Here is a 23513-nt window from a genome sequence, read left to right on the forward strand (position 1 = left end):
AATAACTTCCCAAAGATCATTTCCAGATCTTCCCATTGTCAATTCTGGCTTATCTGCCTGTGGTCATCAGTTTCTGCACATTTATAAATCTGAACTCTAGCACCACAAGTGGGTCTACATTATTGGGCAGATCCGGGTTGTATATTGCTCTGACTGTGCTGTGTTTTGCTGTAATAATATTAATCTCCAGTATGAGTTTAAAAAACTTGGGGAAATTAGGGGAAGGGGCAGGTAGATAAACAAGAGAGAAAAAGAAGTGAAAGAAATAAGAAAACATAAAATCAGGGGCACCTGAGGGGCTCAGTCGGTTGAGCATCTGACTCTTGATTTCTGCTCAGATCGTCGTCCCAGGGTCATGGGATCGAGCCCCACATCAGGCTCCATGCTCAGCATGGAGCCTGCTTTAGATTCTCTCTCTCTCTCTCTCTCTCTCTCTCTCTCTCTCTCTCTCTCTCTCCTCCTCCTCCCTCTGCCCCTCTCCCCCAACTCACACTCTTTCTCTAAAAATAAAATAATATTAACAAGAAAAAAAAGAAAAAGTAAAATCCCAACGCTCCAAATATGCAATATACCTATACCATTTGGTTGTTCACACAAGAGTAAAGGGAAACGCTATTATCTAAACCAAAATAATTATTTGGGATTACAAGGATTCTTATTGGGTAGAAATACCTACAGTATCATTTAATGTAAAATGATATATGATTTTTATAAGTTAAAATGACAGGTTTTACTGAAAAATTAAATTCTAATCATAAAAATATTTAGTTTTTCAGTTTACTATTAAAATACAGCACTGAAGTGCAGCGTGTCAGAATTTTTTTTAAAAATAGGCAAAGCATGTATGAATAAAGTGGTTGTAATCTGGTGGTAGGGGGGGAAGCCTATTTTCTTATAGTTAAAAATACAGGGAAAGGATAGAGAGCAGAGAACAGCGTAAGGTGTGTCTAGAAAGACGGGTAGGAGGGAGTAGAGCTCTAACCCACCTCAGGACCTGAGACTTTGTCCGGGGGCAGTGTGGGGACGGGCAGCGCGGCTGCGCCAGGGCTGGGACGGGGGAAAGGCAAGCTACAGAGGGGTGGAGGGTCTAGAGAAGGGAGAGGTCCCTTGGACCAGAACTCAGCCCGGAAGGGCGGGGCCTGGGGGAGGAGCTTCTTCCCTCCTTACTATTTCCACTCTTCTCCTGGCCCCGCTCTGCCTGGTCTTTCTCCACTTTCTTTTCCTTTTTTACCCCTCAGGGCTCTCCCTGCAATTTCCTTGGCCCTTTCCTTTTCCTTAACTCCCCATTCTCGCTGCTCATTTTCCTTCCCCCTACTGCCTGTGCTTCCCTCCTTCTGCTTTGTGCAACCGCAGACAAAATTCTCTAGCGTGGAAAGCACGGGCACCGAGGTCAGAAAAACCCTTATTTGAATCCTGGCTTCTCCGCTAACAATACGATCTTAGCAGGCTGGCCTTACCTTGTTGGGCCAGCGACCTCATAAAGAATAGCTGCTCACTCTCACCAAGTGTTTACCCATATCAGGCACTCCTGGAGCACATTTATGTGCATTAGTTGAATTCATCCTCAGAGTCCGTGAAGGGGCTGCGCTTATCGCCATTTAACCAAAGGAAACAGAAATGTTCAGCAAGTGGCCCAACCATACGTGGCCAGGAAAGAACAGAGCAGGGAACCTAGGGCCTCCTCCTCTTCCTCCCCAGGCATTAACCACTGAAGGATTATGGGGAATCCAGAACGCTGTCTGGCCTTAGGGCACTGAATGCGCTTCCAGTAAGGGCTGGTTCCTTTCCCTTCCCTGGCTGACGCACATCTGATAGAAAATACATCCATTGCTAAAAATAAAACTTTATATAAATGGCTCAGCAAATAGTACTCATTTGTTTAAGGAGGGAGATATGATATTGTTTACTATGTGGGGCTAGTGGGGAAATGATTAGGCAGCTGCCATAATTCTTTCATTTGGCCAATGCTATTCCTCCAGGCCTCACCATGTGCTGAGGTTACAGCTGGACTGAAGCAATGCTGTCACTTGTGTTTTCTCAACCAGGGCACATATGTGAAAAGAACAGTTTGCAATACATATATTTCATATGGAGAAATTTGAAATATTTTAAGAAACACCTTTTCTTAAACTGAAAAATGCTTTTTGTGACTATTAAAATTTAAGGTCTACAGAAAGGCATAAAGAGAAAACCACCACTCAGAAAGTGCTGATGTTAATGTATCACTTTACTATTTTTTTTAATTTTTTTTTAAAAGTTATAGAGACAGCACTCACTGCCCACATGTGAGTCAAGTCAGGGAGGAGCACGGGGGGGGGGGTGGGGGGAGGGAGAGATAGAGATAGAGATAGAGATAGAGATAGAGAGAGAGAGAGAGAGAGAGAATCTTAAGCAGGCTCCAAACTTAGTGCAGAGCCAGACATGGGGCTGGATCTGTGACTCTGGGATCATGACCTGAACCAAAATCAAGAGCTGGACATGAACCAACTAAGCCACCCAAGCACCCCTGAAAAGTTATATTTTTTTTAAATTTATTTATTTATTTTTGAGAGAGACAGAGACAACATAAGCAGGGTAGGGGCACAGAGAGAGAGGGATGGAGGGAGAGAGAAAATCCCAAGCAGGCTCTGAGCAGTCAGTACAGAGCCCAATGCCAGGCTCGAACTCACAAAAGCATGAAATCATGACCTGAGCTGAAACCTAGAGTCCAACGCTTAACCAACTGAGCCACCCAGGTGCTCTTGAAATGTTATTTTAAATCATGATTCAGTTCAACTTTTTGGTCTCTTATTTTCCTTTCCTTTGTTTTATGAAATGATGTAGGTAGTATAAAAGTCAGTGGGGCAGAGTGCAAGCTACTTTAAAAACAGGTTGAGGTGAGACTCAGACAATAAAATCTAAAGAATCAAGAAGGGATAAAATCGGTGGATCTGTGAGAACAATCCAAGACACTGCTGATAACTCACAACTAAAACAGGGCAATCTGTCCTCACACTTGTGATTACTAGTTCAATGTTAGTCTTTGGCTCTATACTGTGGGCTCCATGAGGAGCTGTATTCTCCACAGTATCCCAAGCACCTGGCACACGGCTGATGAACTGTTTGCTAGACGGACAAATCTCAAGGTCAGATGACAGAAATGAAGACATTTCACAATGTTGAATTTAATCAACCGAATTATATCCTGACTAGAGAATGAATGTGCGACCATAAAGGGGGATAGTGTACATTGCATATCTAGTAAAAGCAGAGTGTGAAGAGGCAAAATTCATCACTGTTCCCAACAACCTAAGAATCTGCAGCAGCAGGAAGAGTTCTATAACGCTGAGGGATGTTTTAAGTTCTCATGGTCCAATGACATCAGCCACTGAGATATTCCTGCTCACTCTTCTTGCCCTGAGCCCACACTCAACCACACACATCATTTAGCTTCCCATGTGGATGTGTGTAAAAGGAGAACGTGCAGGAAGCAGCACGAGCCCCGCTGTCAGCTACTCTTCTCGTGGCGCTGGGAACCAAAGTCTGTCTCCTGAAATCGGATGGTCTCTGACTGCTGTAGCAGAGCTGAACATCTAAACCTGAAACATGATGAGCACCACCTGGTACCTATTGTGGGGAACAGACTAATGTGTGAGGTAGCCCCCAAGATCCCTGCCTCTTGAAGTTCGTATTTGTGTGATCCCCTCTCCTTGAGTATGGTGGGGCCTGTGACTTGCTCCTGACCAACAGAACACAGCGGAGACCAGTCAAGCGGCAGTCACCTGTACTCAGTCCGCAACTGCAGTCACCCAGGATTCTGATACCAAATCACACGGGGTGTGGTTCTCCTCGCTGGGAAGAGATTTATTTATTTTATAATCTACCTTTTAAGTCATTTAACAAATTCCTAACTGGTTGTTTTGCTTTAAAAAAATCTCAAAAAGGGGCGCCTAGGTGGCTCAGTTTGTTAAGCATCTGACTCTTGATCTCAGCTCAGGTCTTGATCTGAGGGTTGTCAGTTCAAGCCCCACGTCGGGCTCCACTCTGCCTATGGAGCAGACTTAAAAATAAATAAATAAATAAATAAATACATACATACATACATACATACATACATACATAAATACATAAATACATAAATAAAATCTCAAAAAAAACAATGAAGAATAAGAACTTTAACAAGTTTTTTCATAACATTGGCTCTGTGCTGGCCAATGGAAGCAAATTATAAAATAAATCTAATTGGCCATAATAGATAAAATCACAAGGGATACCATTTCACCCCATCATATTGGCAAAACTCAAGTGTGGCAAGATCCAGGATTGACAGGAATATATATGAAACAAACAGGAACACCAAATGGGAGTGTGAATCAGTACCACCACTTTGGAAAGCAACCTTCAACATCTAGTAAAGCTGACGATGCACAAACTCCATGACCCGATGATTCCACTGCTAAGAAATACCTCAGAAACTTCTCAAGCATGTTCACAAAGAGACACTAACAAGACTACTTAAGGTAGCATTGTTTCTAAGAGCAAAAAAGTAGGTGGTGGGGCTGGGGGAAGTGGATTGAACACCCATCATTAGGCAAGTGGATGAATAAACCATGACACATTCATGCAATGGAAGAACCACCAGTTGTGGAAATAAATGGGTTAGAATTACACGTCCCAGTGTGAATGAATCTCACAAATATATTAAGTAAAAAGACCAGCTGAAGAAGGATATGGACAGCATGAGGACCTTTTTTTTTATTAAAAAAATTTTTTGTAAACATTTATTTATTATTGAGAGACAAAGAGAGACAGAGCATGAGCATGGGAGGGGCAGAGAGAAGGGGAGACACAGAATCCGAAGCAGGCTCCAGGCTCTGAGCTGTCAGCACAAAGCCCAACGCGGGGCTCGAACCCACAAACTGCGAGATCATGACCTGAGCTGGTCCAACGCTCAACCGACTGAGCCACCCAGGTGCCCCCATGAAGACCTTTTTATTAAGATTTAAAATATTGCAAATAATATGCTGAATCTATATCTAACGATGAGCATGGAAATGGCAGACACCAAGTCAGAGTCATATTTGTCACTGAGTGAGAGAAAGAGGGGATCAGACACAGGGATACAAAGGGCTTTAAATATATGATTGTTTTTGATGTTTTACTTCTTAAACTTAATTTTTCGTTGCATCATTAAAAAAAGAAAATAACTTCTTCCCACCCCCGCTTAAAAACAAACATGTAAAGACCATGAGATGGAAGGAAGTCCTAGTGTTAGTCTCTTCAGTGCATGCACAGAATGCAATCTTGCCCTAGACATTCTGAGGACCATGAAATTAGAACAGTAACTAATCTTTATCAAATCTCTAGCCCGAAAGCATTTTATCCATACTTGGTATGTGATTGTATCTAAATGTTAGTGTTTCTATAGATGGCTATTGGTTAAATGTCCAACAGTAAAACAGTAGTTAATTAAAACATGGCAAATCCACACAAGAATATATCAATAGCTATTTAAAATAATGGTTGCTTAGGGCGCCTGGGTGGCTCAGTCCCAGGGTCGTGGGATCAAGCCCTGTGTCAGGCTCTGTACTGAGCATGGAGCCTACCTGGGATTCTCTCTCTCTCTCCCTCTGCCCCTCTCCCCCATTTGTGTGCCTGCCCTCTTTCTCTCTAAAATAAATAATAATAATAAAAAACTTGGACTTTTAAAAAATAAAAAAAATAATGGTTATAAAGACTATGAAGTAACATGGAAAATATTTATTTGCTAGCTATAATGCTACTTTTGTTAAAATAACAATATTTGAAAAAGGATTTATAATACTATATAAAACCATAAACAGGGCCTGAAACCACAAGTTGGCTCCACTGCACCACAATTTAGACGGTACAAACATTTTAACTTGAGTTTAAAGGACCTTCATATTTTTAAGTTCTACCCCTCTTTCTCCTCCTCCTCCCCAAGATGAGGAGCTCACCAGACCCTGGGCCTGTGGAGGTGGGTAGAGCAGTCAAGGGCACGACAACCACCACCCCACTGTGTGCAGAGGCCATCCTTATCTGCCTTCCTCCCCTCTCCTACCTGACCGACCACGGGACTCTGCTTCTATGAGTGCGCACTTCCTTGACTTGCAGCTACGTTTAATACCACTGGCCCAATTCACCCTGTGCCAAGTTGCTGGCATTGTTCTGGGATGTGAATAGCTGGTGTTTGGGTAAATCATTTGTTTTCAGTACAAAGAGGAGGAAGAGAGTTGTGCAACTAATTTCAAAGCCAAAATATTAGATTGATAAAGAAAGCCAAAGAAAAACCACTGATAATGGCAGGAGGTTTCCACAAATTAACCACAGGGCTCAGATTGAAGGAGTGCCTCCAAGTTATGTGCAAAGAAAATGAAACCGCACAAGTAAGCATGCCCTGTCTTCTTCTTAGTAGACAGCTCCCCTCTCCCTAAACTGGATGGAGTTTTGGAGAACAGATAGATGAGCCATCCTTGCAAGAAATGTACTAGGCTAACACTTTGGGGGATGGAAATGGCATTATGGTTATAAGATACATCCGGGAGAAATTTGGGTAAGTCACCAAAGAAGGGGATGTTATAACATCCCCCCACCCCCCAACACAGCCCCTAAGACACTGGGCATCCTCCCACCAAAATGTGCCTTTCTGGATACCTTAGGTCAAGGGCAAGTGAATCTTCCCTGACATACCTTCACATTTCTTTCCAATTCTACATTACCCCAGCAACCCAGAAATCCCTCAACTGTCCTGAGGGGAGTGTGGCAGGGCTTCAGTACTAAAAGCAATAATATTTTTTAAAACAATGTAGGGGTGCCTGGTTGAGCGTCCGACTCTTGATCTTGGCACAGGTCATGATCTCACTGTTTGTGGGTTCAAGCAATGCATCGGGCTCTGCACTGACCATGTAGAGTCTGTCGGGGATTCTCTCTCTCCCTCTCTCTCTGCCCCTCCACACCCAGCACGTGTGTTCTCTCTCTCTTTCTCAAAATAAACATTAAAAAAAAACTTTCTAAAACAATGTAAAGAAACAAGCCAAAATATAAATAGTGACATTGGGTATGTTTGTGCACCCTTTGTCTCTCTAAAATACAAAATAATATTCCACTTTTCCTTATTTTCAAAACACTTTAATAAGTACACTATTTTCACAGTGACAAAAATTTAAATAACAACTTCTGGAATAAAAGAATGAACAAAAGAGAGAAAATAAAACAAAAAAATCAGAAATTGTCCATTTACAGTCATCAAAACCAAGAGACAAGCCTGATTCTGGGTTTAACAGATATTCCAAGGTTCAGAAAAATAAGTTTGCTGGAGGTTTTTTGTTTTGTTTTTTGTTTTGTTTTTTGTTTTTACTGTGGTTAAAAACACGTAACCCAAGATTTGTCATCTTTAAAAAATTTAAATGTGCAGTACCGTAGTGTTAACTTTATGCACACTGTTGTGTAACAGATCTCTAGGGGCACCTGAGTGGCTCAGCTGGTTAAGTGTCCGACTCTTGATTTCAGCTCAGGACATGGTCTCACAGTTTGTGAGTTAGAGCCCTGAGTGTGAGCGCAGAGCCTGCTTGGGATCCTCTGTCTTCCTCTCTGCTCTCTCTTTCTCTCTCTCTCTCAAGAATGAATAAACTTAAAACACGCGCACACACACACTAAAAAACAAAAAAAAAACAGTCCTCTAGAACTTTTTCATCTTCCAGAACTGAAACTCTACACTCATCAAACAACTCCCAGTTTGCTGTGAATTGTTACCCAAGCCCCATTCTCTCCTGTGTACATAATGAGGCCTGAGCCCAGTGCCCTCACTGAAGCCCTCCTCAAGGCCCTGGATTGTCCTCACGTAGGCAATCAGGCATTGTGTCCAGGTCCAGTGGCTGCCATTGGTGGGAGCTACCAGCACAGCATTCCAAAAATCTTAGATTCCAGAGATAGCGTGAGGACCTCTGCAGGTCCCAAGGCAACTATTTCTAATGCCTTTTATGAAATGGCCTTGATTCCACTTTGCAAGACTTATTTTCTTTCCCTTCCACTCTAGCACAATTCACAAGAAGAATTCTGTTGAACGTAGAAAGGTGAAGAATGGCTGTATTTCTGACCCATAAAAAAACAAAAACAAAACAAAACAAAAAACCTTAAAATGCTCAAACCATTTATGGTGGCTGCTAGCAAGGACAGGGATTGCTACAGAACTGAAGAGATCCAGTAAATCTGCAACATACACGTGGCCTCTGTCAGGTCCAGATGGATTCACAAATGGACTGGAATCATCTGAACCCCTAGAACCCAAGGAGTAGCCACCAACGTGACTTTAATCCATTCTCTATACTTCAGAACAATGTGAACGTTTTTAGGAGAAACATTGCAAAAACAGATTGGTTTCTGTTCCCGTCTATTAATAACAGCTATTTTGAAATACTATTTAAATCTTCTATTGTTAGTTGAACTTTTCAGGGATTATGTCTCCCCAACTGAGCTACTTTGGGGCAGCAGGGACATCCTGCCAAATGATTCTGGAAGCCCAACACAGCACCTCTTCAGACACTCATAAATATCTGTTCACTTGTTTGTTTTTCTAATTTGGTAAGGCCCATCATTTCAATTATTGAGTTGCTGTGCCCCGATGACATATCGATTGCTGACTCAAGGTCCCTTTCAAGCTGTAAGCCTGGCTGACTCCTTCAGGTTGCCCTGCAGTGTGCACAGGCACTCATACATGCATGTACCTACACCACAAAGAAGTGTCTTAATATTACTTTTAGGGTGTTTTATTATGATCAACAGCTATATTTGGCAACTTTTCTTTTTAGCATTAGAGAAGACACATTACCAAATGTTAAAAAGGGAATCTGCCAAATGCAACAGCTAGAACAGAAACAATATTACTAAAAGCTGGTGTAAACTTTCTACCTACTAAATTACCTACACACCCAGATGCACCAAGGGCCATGGAGAGGAAGGCATGACTTTGTACACTTGTGTAGACAGAATGCAAGTTGTGACTTCTGGGTTCTAGCCTATATGCATCTCTGACTGAAAAGCTATGCATCTGGCCACGGAAGAAAGATCCAGCCTCCAGCTTCTGCCCTTTTTCTCATACACGGTGGGAGGGGGCTGGACGTATCTGCTGAACACAGGAGTCTGTGAGAGACTCTTTTATTTGGAGTAACAACTTGAGCTCAATGCATTAATTTTATAACTATTTTAGAGAGGGCAGGGGAGGACTCCTGAGCTCTTCCAGAGATAATTAAAAATGAGGAAAAAAGAAATCTGAAATAAACAAAAAACAAGCTGAAAGCACCAGGGGTTTCTGAATAACATCTTCCTGGTTAAACAATTTTCAGAATTCCATAATGTGAAAGCAACCCCCACACATTCTCTCCCACATAAACACGCTTTGTATGTAAGCCCCACTCAGCTAAGCAACAGAATCTCTTGCCTTCACTTCTGTAGCGACTTTATCCAGAGAAGATGTCATCTGCACAAAAGCATTCTCTTAAGAATGAGAAAAAAGCTGACCACCAGCCAGCAAGCGCAGGCACGCCTTGAGGAGGAATAATGTCTTTCCAACAATCCCAACAACTCACCACCATAAAATCTGATTACTGACTTCAAATGCCAATCCTGCCTTAACAGAGACTGACAAATTCAGGCCTTTTGATGTCTGTCAACCAGCACATTCCCAGTAACCGCTCCTGGTGTACCCAAAAGGTAACTCAATGAGTGACTCAATGAACCGCTTTATTGTAACTGGTAACAATGTTCTTAAAATACCAAGAACCACTGAGCCATGGGGGGTGAGGGGGGATCAATAGAAGACCAGCAAGTAGTAAAACAAACAAACAAACAAACAAACAAACAAACAAACAAAACCTGTTTATCTCTTCTCACCTGTTTTTATATTAAAAATGCATAGAACATAAAACCATATCCAATAAGCCAAAAAGAAGAATAATCCATACAGAGACAGGAATGAAAGCAGAAGAGTTGTTAAGAGAAGGGAACAGGCAGGAAGAGAGACAAGGGAGAAGAGGGGCAAGAGTGAAGGCAGAGAGGCAGTGCCAATGGGTAAGCAGAGGAGGAGAGGCGGCTAGACAATGAAGAGGAGAGAAACAGGTGGTCCGAGGGCTCCAAGGCAGGATGTGAGCCCGAGAAACTACTCCTCACACATGCAGCTGCTCATTTGGGGTGTGAAGAACTAGATGGGCCATTTTTAATATGCTATGTTAGGTTTCTCTACTCTTTTTTTTTTTTTTAAATCAAATATGCCATGTCTTTGTCTTGACACATATACCCAAAGTTAAGGTGTCATCAGGGGAAAATTACTTATTCCACTTACAACATGGAAGCACCTTTTCAAATCACCCGTCACTTCATAAAAGGCCCGATTTTGAACCCACATCTACCTGACTCTTGGAGTGAGGCATGGGGTCTCGCTCACACCCGCCAGCACGTACCAGAAGCTAGCAGACAACTCTAAGATCATCCTGAGCATTTTTCTAAATGATTTTAATCAAGGAAATTCATCCAGTCAGCAAATACTCACTGAGCCTCCACAGTGCCGAGCAAGACACAGCCCCCACACTCAGAAGCTTCAATTCAACAGGGAAAGAGAACAGGCCACCACGCAAGAGGAGAGAAGCTGGTACACGCCACGTAAGTGGTACACACCAGGCGTTGCTTCTACACAGAAGGCAGGACGGATGTGACCCGGGCCGTCAGGTATAGCATTTGAGCCGGACGCTCAAAGGGATGAGTTAAGGACACACAGGGCGGCATCGGCAAGGGTAGAGGGAGGGCAAAGCAGAGGAAGCACTGACTACTGAAAACTCCTGGCACGTGGGTTCTGTTGGTTCGCAGCGGAAGCAAAAGCTGGGAGGGTCGCTGGGACGGTGAGCAGAGGCGCTGACTCCGAAAATAAGAGAGAGGCAGTAGGAACAGAAAGGAAGTGATGAACTGAGGGAGACTGCAGGGAGCATCTCACCACTCAATGACCACCTGGATGTGGGAGTGTGCAGAACAGGAGAAAAGTTAGGAAAACGCCAGCGCTCAAGAGCAGGTTACAGAGGATGGTGACAGGCATGGAGATAGATCATGAAGGAAATGCACTGAGAGGGGCACACTGTCGTCTCATGGGTGCCTCCCTAAATCCATCATGAGAAACACCAGGCAAACCCAAGTTAAAGGATACTCTATAAAATAACTGCCTGTACCCTTCCAAAGCGTCAAGGTCAAGGTCATGAAAGACAAAGAAGTGAGGAACCATCCGGACGAAAGGAAATTAAAGAGGCGTGGGGGGGCAGGGGACCCAGGTGACTCAATCAGTTAGGCTTCTGACTTGGGCTCAGGTCATGATCTCACGGTTTGTGAGTTCGAGCCCCATATCAGGCTCTGTGCTGTCAGCTCAGAGTCTGCTTTGGATACTCTTCCTCTCTCTCTCTCTCTGCCCTTCCCCTGCTTTCCCTCTCTCTCAAAAATAAACAATTAAAAAAATAATAAAGAGGCATGACAACTAACATAGGAAAAGATTTTTTTTCCCTCCTCTTTTACTATAAAGACATTATTAGAGCTATTGGTGACATTTGAGTAAGGTTTATAGATTAGATAACAGTACAGAATCAATGATAATGTCTTAATAATCATTGAGTATTATGCTTATTGTACAAGAAAATGTCCTTGTTCTTTTTGGAAATATACACTGAAGTACTGGGGGAGGTAGGTACAAGGGCATCAAGTCTACAACTTAACTCTGAAATGGTTCTGAAAAAACCACGACATATGTATGTGAGCATGTGTGCGTGCGTGCATATGTGCATATACAGAGAATGAGAAAGAGGAGGATACAGCAAGTGTGGCCAACAGTTAATATTTATGGAATCTGAATTAAAGATGGGAATTATTTAAATTATTCTTGCAACTTTTCTGTAAATAAAAAGTGAAAAAGGGGGAAATGGTTAAGGAAGCTACAGACAAAATAGCCGGGCTTCTGGGTATCAGATTCCGAACGGAATTTGGGAGAAGGCAGACTAGAAATGCAGATTTGAAGACTGCTGGAGGGCCTTGGGAAAGCCCAGTCAGAGCAGGCTCTAAGGTCAGATTGCCAGAATTCCTCTCTCAGGTCTGCTCCTTCACAACCAGTCACTTACTTCGGTTATTCTCATTTCTCTCTGCTTCAAGTTCTCCACCTATATTAACAGGAACGATAGGAGTATCTGCCTCACAGAGGCGGAGCGAGGACAAAATGACAGGATACGAGTCAGGATACGAGTGAATCGTGGTGCCCAGTAAAGCACAGGTCAACCACCCATTGACAACTAACATAGGCTCTGAGGGGAGTTGACTCTGGGAGAGAGAGAAGGCAGGAGGCCAGCAGAGGAAGAGAAAACGACCAAGAACAGGACCTGACAGAATCTCACATTCAGGGGCACCTGGGTGGCTCGGTCGGTTAAGCCTCTGACTTCAGCTCAGGTCATGATCTCTCAGTCTGTGGGTTCGAGCCCTGTCTCAGGCTCTGTGCTGACAGCTCACAGCCTGGACCCTGCTTCAGATTCTGTGTGTGTGTGTCTCTCCCTCTGCCCCTCCTCTGCTCGCGCTGTCTCTCTCTCTCTCAAAAATAAATAAACATTAAAAAAAAAAATCCTACATTCAGAAATCAGGAGGAAACAGGAGACAAAAGAGGTTCGAGTTGCTCGTGGATAACCAGTGACATGGAGACAAGGAAAGAAAGAAAGATCTGGGTAGCAGACATCAGGGCAGATCAAGGAGGGAAAGACAGAGTAAAGGCCTCAGCTCTGCAACCAGGACACCTCTGCGGGAGCCCTACGACAAAGCAGTTTCAGCACAAAGGTGAGGGTGGGGCCAGACCAGTGAGCGGGCAGTCAAAGGAGGGAAGCCCCTAGGATAGTTTAACACAGCAGCAGGGCGCACAACTATCCTGCCAGATACAGCAGCCATCGCCCTGTGTGCTCTTTAAATTAATTTAAAGCTAACAAAAACTAGAAATTGAGTTCCTCGGTCACACTAGCCATATTTCATATGCTCAGTGACTACCATCCTGGACAACACAGATACAAAATATTTCCATCATCGCAGAAAGTTCTATTAGGACAAAGCTGGGACGCCAGCACAGTTTCTTTCGGTATGAGGAGGATGACCTGATTATATGCTCGGATGAGGGTTGGGCAGAGCAAGGAGGGGCCCAAGAAACTGAAGAAAGGGAGTAACAAATGGAGCAAGTTTCCACATGAGGCAAGAAGGAAGGGAAAAAAAGTCCAGAAAATGCAGAGTGTGGAGTGTATGTGAGTTAATCTTGAGAAGGAGACTTGTAGACATTCTTCCCCCCTCGGAGAAAGAGGAAATAAAGAAGAACGAAGATGGGTAAAGAAAAATGTTTGGGGTGGCAGGATGGGTACAGTGGGAGCTTATATTGAGGTACAGGGCACTAACCCAGGGTATGCACATCGTTGATCTTGTTAGTGAAAAAAGGCTATCTCCTGAAAGGAAACTGACTGGAAGTTTAAGGAATGGGAAAATCTGGCACAACCTCTAAAGGAATGCGGTCAAGAGTTAATAAGAGATGGATTTTTTTTTCTTCATAGAAAAGCAGGACCTAGGTGAAATTAGAGCCAGCATAAATTTGCAGTGGAACCGGTCCATAGGTCTTTGTGACTTTCTCCTGGATAACTTGGCAGGCTGGGAGAAGAAAAAGCAGATAATGAGGGTGATTTTGGACTGAGGACTGGAATATGAGAAGCCCAATATGTTAAGAATAAAGATTCCCGGATTCGAGACAGAACCGAAATGGCTGGCAACATATAGACTCCAACTGGAGAAATGGAGCCATAAAGGAATTGGAACAGCAAGCAATTAAGGAACCAGAGTCCTCAATAATGGCTAAAATCCTGTGCAGTAAGTGGAAAGAATCAGTTGAATGGGCTGAAGTCCAAGTTGAAGTCCAGATTTTGAAGGAGGAAGAAATGCCCAAGACTAGACAAGTGCAAAATGTGAGTGGTTTAAATAAAGTGGAAATTAAGGCCGGGGGAATTGCTGTTGAAGACCTTGAGGAACTTCAAGGTCAATGGATTAATAGAGTCTCAACATAAACCCCAAAGTCACGGGCAAGAGACAGGTAGGGAAGAGAACCAAGCTGGTTGCTCATGTTTGTCTGTCTGTCACTTTTTTGTAGCATCAAGCGAAGGGCTTGCCAAACCTGGGTGTACATCAGAATCACCCACAGAACTCTGTTTTCTCTCCCCATCCTCCTTCCTCCTCCTTCTTCTTTCTGCGTTTGTTTTTAAAATAAGGATTTGTAGGTCTTGCCCGTCTTGATGATTCTCATTTGGTGTGTTTGAGGGAGTCTAAAGAGCCACATTTTTCACCATACTCCAGGTGATTCTGGGGAACCACCGGGTTTGGCAAGCACTGACCCAGAACAGAAGAAGGAGGGCACGGGGCACAAGCAGACAGAACGGCCTCCTAAACTGAAGACTTTGTTAGTGATGGGTTAATGGTTTGGAAGTGGCACGGAGAAACCGGAAATCCAATCCCTCTCGGATGTGACAGGAGAGGGCTGTTCTGAGAGAAATTGTTCACTCAGGCTCTGATGCTATGGGAGGGACAGAAAATGGGCTCAGCTGCAGAAAAACGAAAATACAGGAGTATGGCTGGCAGGATGTGGAAAACAAGAGACTGAAAGGCAGGTTTTGGAGACATACAGGTCAGTGGCCTACAGACAGAGAAGGTGGAATAGTTTGTTAATGAGATTTCCAAGTGTAACGAAGTGTGATTCATGAAAGGATTTGTAGGGCTTAGTGGCTGAATTCTTGCAGTAAGGATTTTTCTATCTGAATGCTATCAGATTTCTAACATGTAAACCATTAAAGATTATTAAACCGTCAGGTAAACAAGCTCACAGCAGCTTATTCATTAACACCAAAAATGTTTTTCTTCCCAAGCTACATTTTTATACAGATGAAATCAGACTGGAATGAATATTTAGGGTAGCTTTGGAGCAGAAAGCCAGAAGGGGCAATCCCAAGCATCCATGAGAGGGACAGGGCATTTCCTCCCTTCCCTCTCCTTTGGAAGAGGGAAGTGTATGGACTGAGAATATAAAAAGAGCCTGAGTATCTTTTTAGCACCAGCCAATGCTAAAAATAGAAGAGATGTCACAGCCTACTCGGTCTCAGGAGTACCTTCCTCACATACACACACTCCGTGACAGGGCCCCGAAGGCCGACACAACGTGCAAATCCTAAGGATGGTCCTCAGTAAAGAACATATTTACTTTCACAAACCCAACTCCCTATTTAAAGAGCAAGCTGCAAATGTTTGCCCGTGCTTCCCAGGGAACTGCACTCTTGGGGATTCAAATGGTTCTATCATTATTTCTGGTTACTCCTATGAAATAATTTCTAACACGGACATACTTTAAGATTAGAGCGCGAGCGCAGCCGGGGACGCGCGCGCGCGCTCACACACACACACACACACACACACACACACACACCCCTCGTGCACACTGAAGAAATGACTCACTTAATTTGCTGCTGCCTGCCACTATTGGGTTTTGATTTTACCTGTTCAAATACAAAGTTTCCTATGAGATCAACTACAGGAAAGAACAACTTGGGAGTATTAACCCTGATTTTGTTCATGACTTTTAGCGCACCCGAGAGGTTTTAACCTGGGCATCCTGACAAGTCACTCCCTGGACCACCCACTGCTTTCTGTCCAAAATCTTCCATAAAACGATAACATTCCTTGCCACTTTGAGAGCCAATTAATGCAAATCTCTTACAGAATAAACATGATTAAGTCCTGTACATCCTGTACCCGCAGAACCATACTTTGGGGCCCTTTCTCAGCTCACAGTACAATGGCACAACAGCACTGTGGAACTGCAAAGAGCCCAAGCCCGTTTTAATGAGAGAGGGGTGGGGGAGGCAGAGAGGTTAACCTGTCCAAGGTCACTCAGCTCTTAGTGGGACGGCTGACTTACCACCACCCCCTGGCAATCTGTGCACCACCCCAGCTCCCACCAACAGTCCCTCCCGGCTTCTGTTGGTTTGCTAGCACGCAACTCCCCCCCTGCCCCCGCAAAAATGCAATGCCAGTTGCGTTCTGTGCCCAACTTCATCCCCTCGCGTCAGCATGCAGTTAACCCTCTCGCCGGCAACACGTCACATGGGCAACACGCAGCTCTCGCTCTGCCCCCCAAGCCGATCTCCCCGGCGGCTGCCCCAAGGTCACCGGCCGTCCCAGGGAGCTCCCGCCGCCGGGGCGCGGAGCACGCCCCGCGGGGGGGGGGGGGAGGGGCCCTCGGGGCGCGGCACTCACCGGCGCGGGGGGCCGGCGCGCCGCGGCTGCCCATGTCCTCGCCGGCGCGGCTGGGTGCGGCGGCCGCTGGCGCGGGCTGTGCGGGGCGCCCGGCTGCGGGCCCGCGCCGCGGGGAGCGCCGTCCAATCAGCGCGCGCCTGCCGCCTGGCCCGGCGCGCGGCCCGGCCGGGTTCGCGGCTCCCGGGGGGCGCGAGCCGCCGCGCGCCGCCCGAGCCGCTTCCGGGCGCGTTGCCTGGACGCGGTTGCCGTGGCAGCCCGAGCTGGAGGCTTTCCCCGCGCACCCGCGCCCAGCCTGGCGGCGCCGCCCCTCCTCCCTCCGCGTTCCCACACCCAAAATAGCCTCTCCTCGTCGCTGCTGTTTCCCACAGAGCTCTCATCCAAGCGGCTCGGAGTCGGCGGGCGGGGATTTCGCTTATTGGAAAATAAATCCTGTTGTAGGGCTGGTTGACTTGAAGGGAGAGGTGTCGAAATGGTGCCCGATTAGGATAATAGCCATGGTGCCTGCACTGTAATTCTCTTCAGAGCCCTAGCATTCCGTATTCGCTAAACCTCTTTCCCACAAGGAAGCGTTATTTATCTCCCCCTACCCCCACCCCCCTTCCAAATTGAGGAGAAGCTATTTTATGAGGCCACCGTCTGGTAGGCAGCTCGCGCGCTGACGCCCCACCTGTGCAGGTGAACTAACCCTCTCGGCTGCCAAGTGCCATGTCATGAATCACCTTGACACCCCCCGCTGGGTCCAAGGATTGTGTAGCGACGCAACAGACGACGCAAGAAGGAATTGCTACCACCCTTCCTCGCAGCCCTTCCTCCTCCCCTCTCCCTCATTCCTTTGCTGGGGCGTCCTAACTCTTTCACCCTTCCTCTCAATTTGGACTCTGAGCAGGATGCACAAGCCGATCCACTCAGTTTTGCTTCTTCTGGGTGGGCGGGATTTAAACAGAGTTGCGGACCTCCACCTTTACACGCCTCACCGCCTCCGGTTCATCTCTCTTTCGTGTCGCTAGTATTTACCCAGTGCAAGTATTCCTGTCTGTCTCTCCCACCAGTCTGAGCCCCTCCAACCCAGGGAATGGAGCATGACACAGTAGAAAGATTCTGGGTTGTGGAGTCAGCTGAGCTGGTTTGGAATCCTCCCTTCATCAGTTACTTCTGTGAGGTCTTGGGTATTTTATGGTTGTTTCCACACTTATAAAGCAGGATAATACCCCCCCCCACACACACACACATACACACACATACACAAAGGGTTAATACCTGGTAACATCCATTCAGTCAACAATATTATCAGATGCCTGTCAAATACTAGAGTCTGTGATTAGCTCTGAGACACAATGGTGGAGGAGAGGCATAGCTCTTTGCTCTCATAGAGCTTACAGACTGAGCGGCAGTAATGAAACAATCACAGACGCATGTGAAACTACCATTGTGCTAAGGAGAGTACATGGCCTTGAAATCCATGATACGGAGATCTGACCTAACAGCATCCCTTTATGGCTGCAAAGTCTCAATGATTAATTTCTTTCCTTCCTTAGATTCCCACTGCCTGGCACATGGTATGCAATCAGTAAATATATATTGAGTTGAATCCTATGTCATGGTGATAACAATATCCCTCAGTTTCCCAGTGACTTTCATATGTAACTTTGCCACCATGTCTGCAAGGCAAGGGTGTGCAGGTATTATTGGAAAGCGCCCATTCAAACCCAGAGCCCATCCTCAAGAGTCCTGAGAAAGGTTCAAAATGTTTCTTGCCTGTCCCCATTGGGTTGCCTTCCAGCGTGTAAGGCGTGTATCTCAGATGGGCACATGCAAGTCCTCTTGGTCTCATTTCCCCTCTCTGTCTACTATTACACTCTCTTCCTTGGTTCCAGTTCCACCCTGCCCCTCCTCCTTAAATCAGAGCCTCAGGGCACCCATCCCTGGCTTCCTAGGAGGGTGACAGTGGACCCTTCCATCCCCAGAGTAGATCACCTATAAAACAGGAAACTCCCTGCTGCTGTTGCTGCTGCCCTACAAAGCATAATTTTGATGCTCTTTTGCTGCAAGGCTCCATCACTTCCAAGGGTAAAGAAGGGGAGGGGCTGGAATGCTGAGGGCCCTTGCCACAGATACACACCCTCCTATTTAGGCTGACTTTAATATCCTTCTTAAACAAAACACCAATGAACATAAAATCCAAATTTTTAAAAGATTAATTAAGACAAACAGCTCTTTCAAACTTGGAATTTCTCAGTAGGAATCCTGAAGTTTCACAGCAATCTTGAATCAGACCCAGAACTTCCCACTTACGACTTTTTTTTCCTTTCCAGGTGATTTATTTTGAATCCTGAGAAGACAAAATTTAGTGCACAGTGATTTAAGCCTATCCTAGTTTTCCAACTCTTAAACTATTTCTGTAGGAAAATTTCAAAGAGCTATCTAGAATCATTGGTTGTGACTCGTTATAGGAAATGGATTTTTTTGTATTACTTTAATAAAAAAGCTATGATTTATCACAAATTACTTTATGCTGGCAAAGGGTACCAGAAACAGTTTCATCAGGAGAGCAATTTTATAAAGTTGATGGCTTTCATACTATTCACCAACAAGTCATTAAATATAAATAACCTGTGCAGTATAATGTGCTAGACACCATGGAAGTTTTTTTTTTTCTTTTAGTGATTTATTGCACAGCTAAATTCTGGTCCTACCTGTGTCTCAGCACCACCTTGAATCATTAAGATATGATGTATGGGACATCTCTGAGACCAGCAGGCACGCACATCTAGGTAAAGGTCAAGGACTCGTATAGGTCAAAAGTGGTATTTGTAAAAAGGCTAGGATGCAGTTAGGTCAATAATGTGGTGAGCCCTGCAGGGTAGAGAGTTAACACTTTATCTTGTAGTCAGCAATTCTCAACCGAGGCTTGAAATTCAGTGAGGTGTCAAGATCCATCATGAGATATGTCACAGGGTGTCACACAGAGTCACAAAAGGGTCCAAAGGACTGACTTGCAAGGAATGGTCACATATATAGGGACCAGAAAAAGGAAGAGGGTTACCACAAAGAGAACAATGAGGAAAAACCAGAGGAAACATAGAGACAATGTCAGAGAAGCCACATGTGGAAAAGTTTAAGGTGACAGTCCTACAGAAAGCCAAGAAAATTTAGTGAACAGAAGGTGACTGGTGATCTCCATAAGTATTTTTTAGTTGTCAGATTGCTGTGGGTTAAGAAAAGATGGACTGCTGGAGAAATGGGTGTGGGTCCCTTTTTAGAGAAGCTGGCAGTAGAGGGAAGATGAGAAATGAGATCAGTAGGTTTCAAGCACCAAGTAACATTTTCAAGATAGGACAAAAAGGTCTCTACATTTGTATATATGGTTGCAGTCATGAAGAAATGGAAAACGCAATATATCATTTTGTACTAACTCAATCTAAATTCTACCATTAAGTTCATCATCACCTTTCCATTTCCTTTTTAAGATTTTATTAAAAAAATTTTTAATGTTTATTTTTGAGAGAGAGAGGGAGCATGAGCAGGGGAGGGGCAGAGAGAGAGAGAGAGAGAGAGAGGCAGAATCTGAACCAGGCTCCAGGCTCTGAGCTGTCAGCACAGAGCCTGACATGGGCTCAAACCCACAAACCTGTGAGAACCTGACCTGAGCTGAAGTCTGATGCTTAAGCAACTGAGCCACCCAGGCGCCCCTTAAGATTTTGTTTTTAAGTAATCTCTATACTCACAGTTGAGCTTGAACTTACAACCCCGAGATCAAGAGTCACATGCACGGGGCGCCTGGGTGGCGCAGTCGGTTAAGCGTCCGACTTCAGCCAGGTCACGATCTCGCGGTCCGTGAGTTCGAGCCCCGCGTCAGGCTCTGGGCTGATGGCTCGGAGCCTGGAGCCTGTTTCCGACTCTGTGTCTCCCTCTCTCTCTGCCCCTCCCCCGTTCATGCTCTGTCTCTCTCTCTGTCCCAAAAATAAATAAAAAAACGTTGAAAAAAAAAAATTAAAAAAAAAAAAAAAAGAGTCACATGCTCTATCTACGAAGCCAGCCAGGTGCCCCATTTCCATTTTTAAATATTTCATCAAATAAGAAAGATCTTGCATAAGGTGGGTTCAGACCTTGGGACAATATTTTCTTAATAACCAATTCAAAATTTAGGTTACCAACCAGTTAACATAATATATATCGTTCTCAATGGCTTTTCTTTGTTGATAATAGTAACTGAATTAAGGAAATCCCTTTTTTACTCTTTTACATGCAAAAATAATGGCTTTTCATCTATTTTAAGTAAATTATAATTGACTTACTTGTTTCCGTTAATAGTTTCCATCCACGTGTTGGCTAATTCCCGCAAAAATCATGTTTTGCTTGTGGATTTGTTGGTGAATCACTCTCACAAGGATTATGAAAAGTAACTACCATTAAGGTACAACCAGCAGAGAAGGCATAAACTATTGGAAGATTCTTCCTAGAAGGGTTCACTTAGGGAGTGTTACGTTTGCCTTAACTTAGATAATTGCTGGCATACAGAGGAGGGCAAAGTCAGCCTGGATTGTGTTGAAATAGTGTGTGACTGAGCCTTAACATAATACTACTCACTAGAGAATAAAATTTGGAATAAAGGAGGATTTGTCCAACGAATTTATGGCCAGAAATTCTAGAATAACTTTGTAATAAAACCAACTCATCTGGGGCACCTGGCTGGCTCAGTTGGTAGAACCTGTGACTCTTGATCTTGGGGTTGTGAGATCGAGCCCCGTGTTGGGTGTAGAGATTATTTAAAAATAAAATCTTGAAAAAGAAAAAAAAAACTCATCCAAAACCCAGTTCAGTGGCAAGGGAAAGCCAAGAAAATTCCATTGCACATTGATTTCGAAAAATGTTTCTTTCCAACAAGTATCAGAAAATAGGCAAAAATATATGCATGGTTTTTAAGCTATTCTGAAGTTTCATACCACAGTGGCTCAGCTCAGTATAGTTCGGCAAACGTTTATGTTTATTTACCTTGTACTAGTTAATCATGATACCACAGTCCAGACAATGAAGTCCCACATAAACTGATGCTCTTGTTTCAGCATTATTGGACAATGATCCTCACAGGTAGGAGAATTAAAAGACAACTTTCACTTCTGTTCAACAACAAAAAAGAAACAATACCCACTATGTGACAGTACGTACAACATACATATTATGGTAAAAGTGCCATACCAAACCACAGTGAAGCTGGGTGAAGGAAAAATCAGGATTGTCAATCCTGTCCTTACAGAATCCTGTCCTTACTGGCCCTGACCTTGGTGGTACAAATGGCCAATGTTTGTATGTCAGGCCCTGTGCTAAATGCTTTACCTATAGTATTTCATTTCTTCCTTACAATAATTCATAAGTAAAACTGAGATTTAGAGGCATTATTTGGCTTGTCCAAGATCCCAAAGCTGTTAAGCACTGAAATTGGAATTTACATATGGGCACCTCAAATGCCACCCTGTGCTTTAACCACCTGCTGGATGGTCTCTCGATGACCACATGAGACTAGAGAGGGAAAATGTATCACAAATTTCAGTGTGTAAAATGTGTGGCACAGTGAGACCTAAATAAATAGTATTCCTTTTCCCCATTCTCTTCCCCCAAGGAGAGCACGTATCAAAGAATATGAATAATAACATACTAAAAAAATTATTTTGAGAGAGCACATTAATGTTAGCAGTCTATCTGATTCCTTACACCTTCATCCCAGGTCTGTACTAGCGAAAGAGTCAAGATTTAGTGTAATTTTCCAAATGAATCTGATGAAAGAATCCTTAGTTTGAAACATACAGAGCCAAAAATGTTTTGGGGTTTGAGTATATTCTTAAATAATGAAACTAAAGCAAGTTCTTTATGAGCACATGCTTGCTAGCAAAAGGTATTTAGAGCTATATACTTCGCAAAAGTCTTAATTAGTAGACAGACATATTCTGCACTTAAAATTAATATTATGCAATTGCTCTTAAAAGAGAAATATCAACTATAATCCTCTTCATATCCCCTCCAATATTTGGATACACTTCAATGTATTTAATGCATATGTAACAGATTTCTGTAGGCAATATAAATGGTTGTAGGATTTTCTATCAGGAGCAGGAGACCCAAACAGTCGTGTAATTAGGTTATCATCACTATGGACACAGGAAATAGCTTTCTCTTCCCCCTTAGAATCATAAATCATAAACTTGAGACATTCTTATTTTCCTTAGGGGGAATCCATGCTGTGAAGTTCCTAGAAACTAATGGTATGTGCTTAGGCAAGTTCTTTAACCTCTCCTTGACACAGTTTCATCATCTGTAAAACAGGGGTAATGTAGTGCCTACCTTGCTGGGTTCTAATGGAGATCAAAGGCATTAACTCATGTAAAAATTTTTGAATAACATTTTAGTTACTATTTTAATATTATTTATTATATCTAATGTCATTTAAATTTTATTGTTAGTATTTTCTCCCAAGACCCAATCAGAAGAGTGGAGGTTTAATTAATACCGGCTCAACTCTTTTATCTTATATAGGGAGACACAATTTGGTAATTAATCTGGTTGACTGGTTCCTCACACTATTACTCATGTTGCTTGTCTTGGAACAATTCTAATTATCCTTCTGGTGTCAGTCACACCCCCAAACCATCCCTTTCCTTTGCATGTAGCTATCAACGTCCTAGTCAAATGTACGTACAGCTCTCAGTATCCTGGATCATTTTTGGCTACACCTAACACAAATTCCAAGGTCTCTCTTCTCTATGAACAATAAGTGAAATTGTCACAGTACATCTTCTGCCTTATATATATGACTCCTTCCTGCCCCACCTATATGATGCAGCCAAATTAAGTATCTACCCAGGTTCTTAAAAAACAAAACAAAACAAAACAGGCCTCTGTACTTGGTGCCATGGAAAGATGGATCCATCACTGGTCCATCCTCCTTCCTCCTCCTGCCAGCCGAAGTCATTCTCCTCACAATGGACATCTCTGAGCATGAATGTAGCTAGCAATGACTGTGGAGTCAATGGCACCACCGCTGCCACCAACACCACACAGTTATCTGGTCCCTGCCTTCAGTTGTTGTATTTATTCTCACAAACTATAAAATAAGATTTCAAAGCATCACCAGAATGAGGAAGACTTTCACCTCCCTAGTCTTACCACCTGACCTGGGTTTTGCC

The 23513-nt window shown here is 43.9% G+C and overlaps 1 protein-coding gene across 2 annotated transcripts in view; it reads right to left on the reverse strand.

The window, feature by feature from the left end:
* Window positions 1-16454, reverse strand: part of FAM81A (family with sequence similarity 81 member A) — a 76103-nt gene extending 59649 nt beyond the window's left edge. Inside the window, exon 1 of one of the 2 annotated variants that reach the window (XM_058737550.1) lies at window positions 16336-16454. The gene's annotated coding sequence lies outside the window, so the exon portion shown is untranslated. The remainder of the gene's footprint in view (window positions 1-16335) is intronic. The other variant, XM_058737551.1, reaches the window with a different exon arrangement.
* Window positions 16455-23513: the final 7059 nt, after the last annotated feature.

This window comes from Neofelis nebulosa, chromosome 7 (genome assembly GCF_028018385.1).
Source record: "Neofelis nebulosa isolate mNeoNeb1 chromosome 7, mNeoNeb1.pri, whole genome shotgun sequence".
Taxonomy (NCBI): Eukaryota; Metazoa; Chordata; class Mammalia; order Carnivora; family Felidae; genus Neofelis; species Neofelis nebulosa.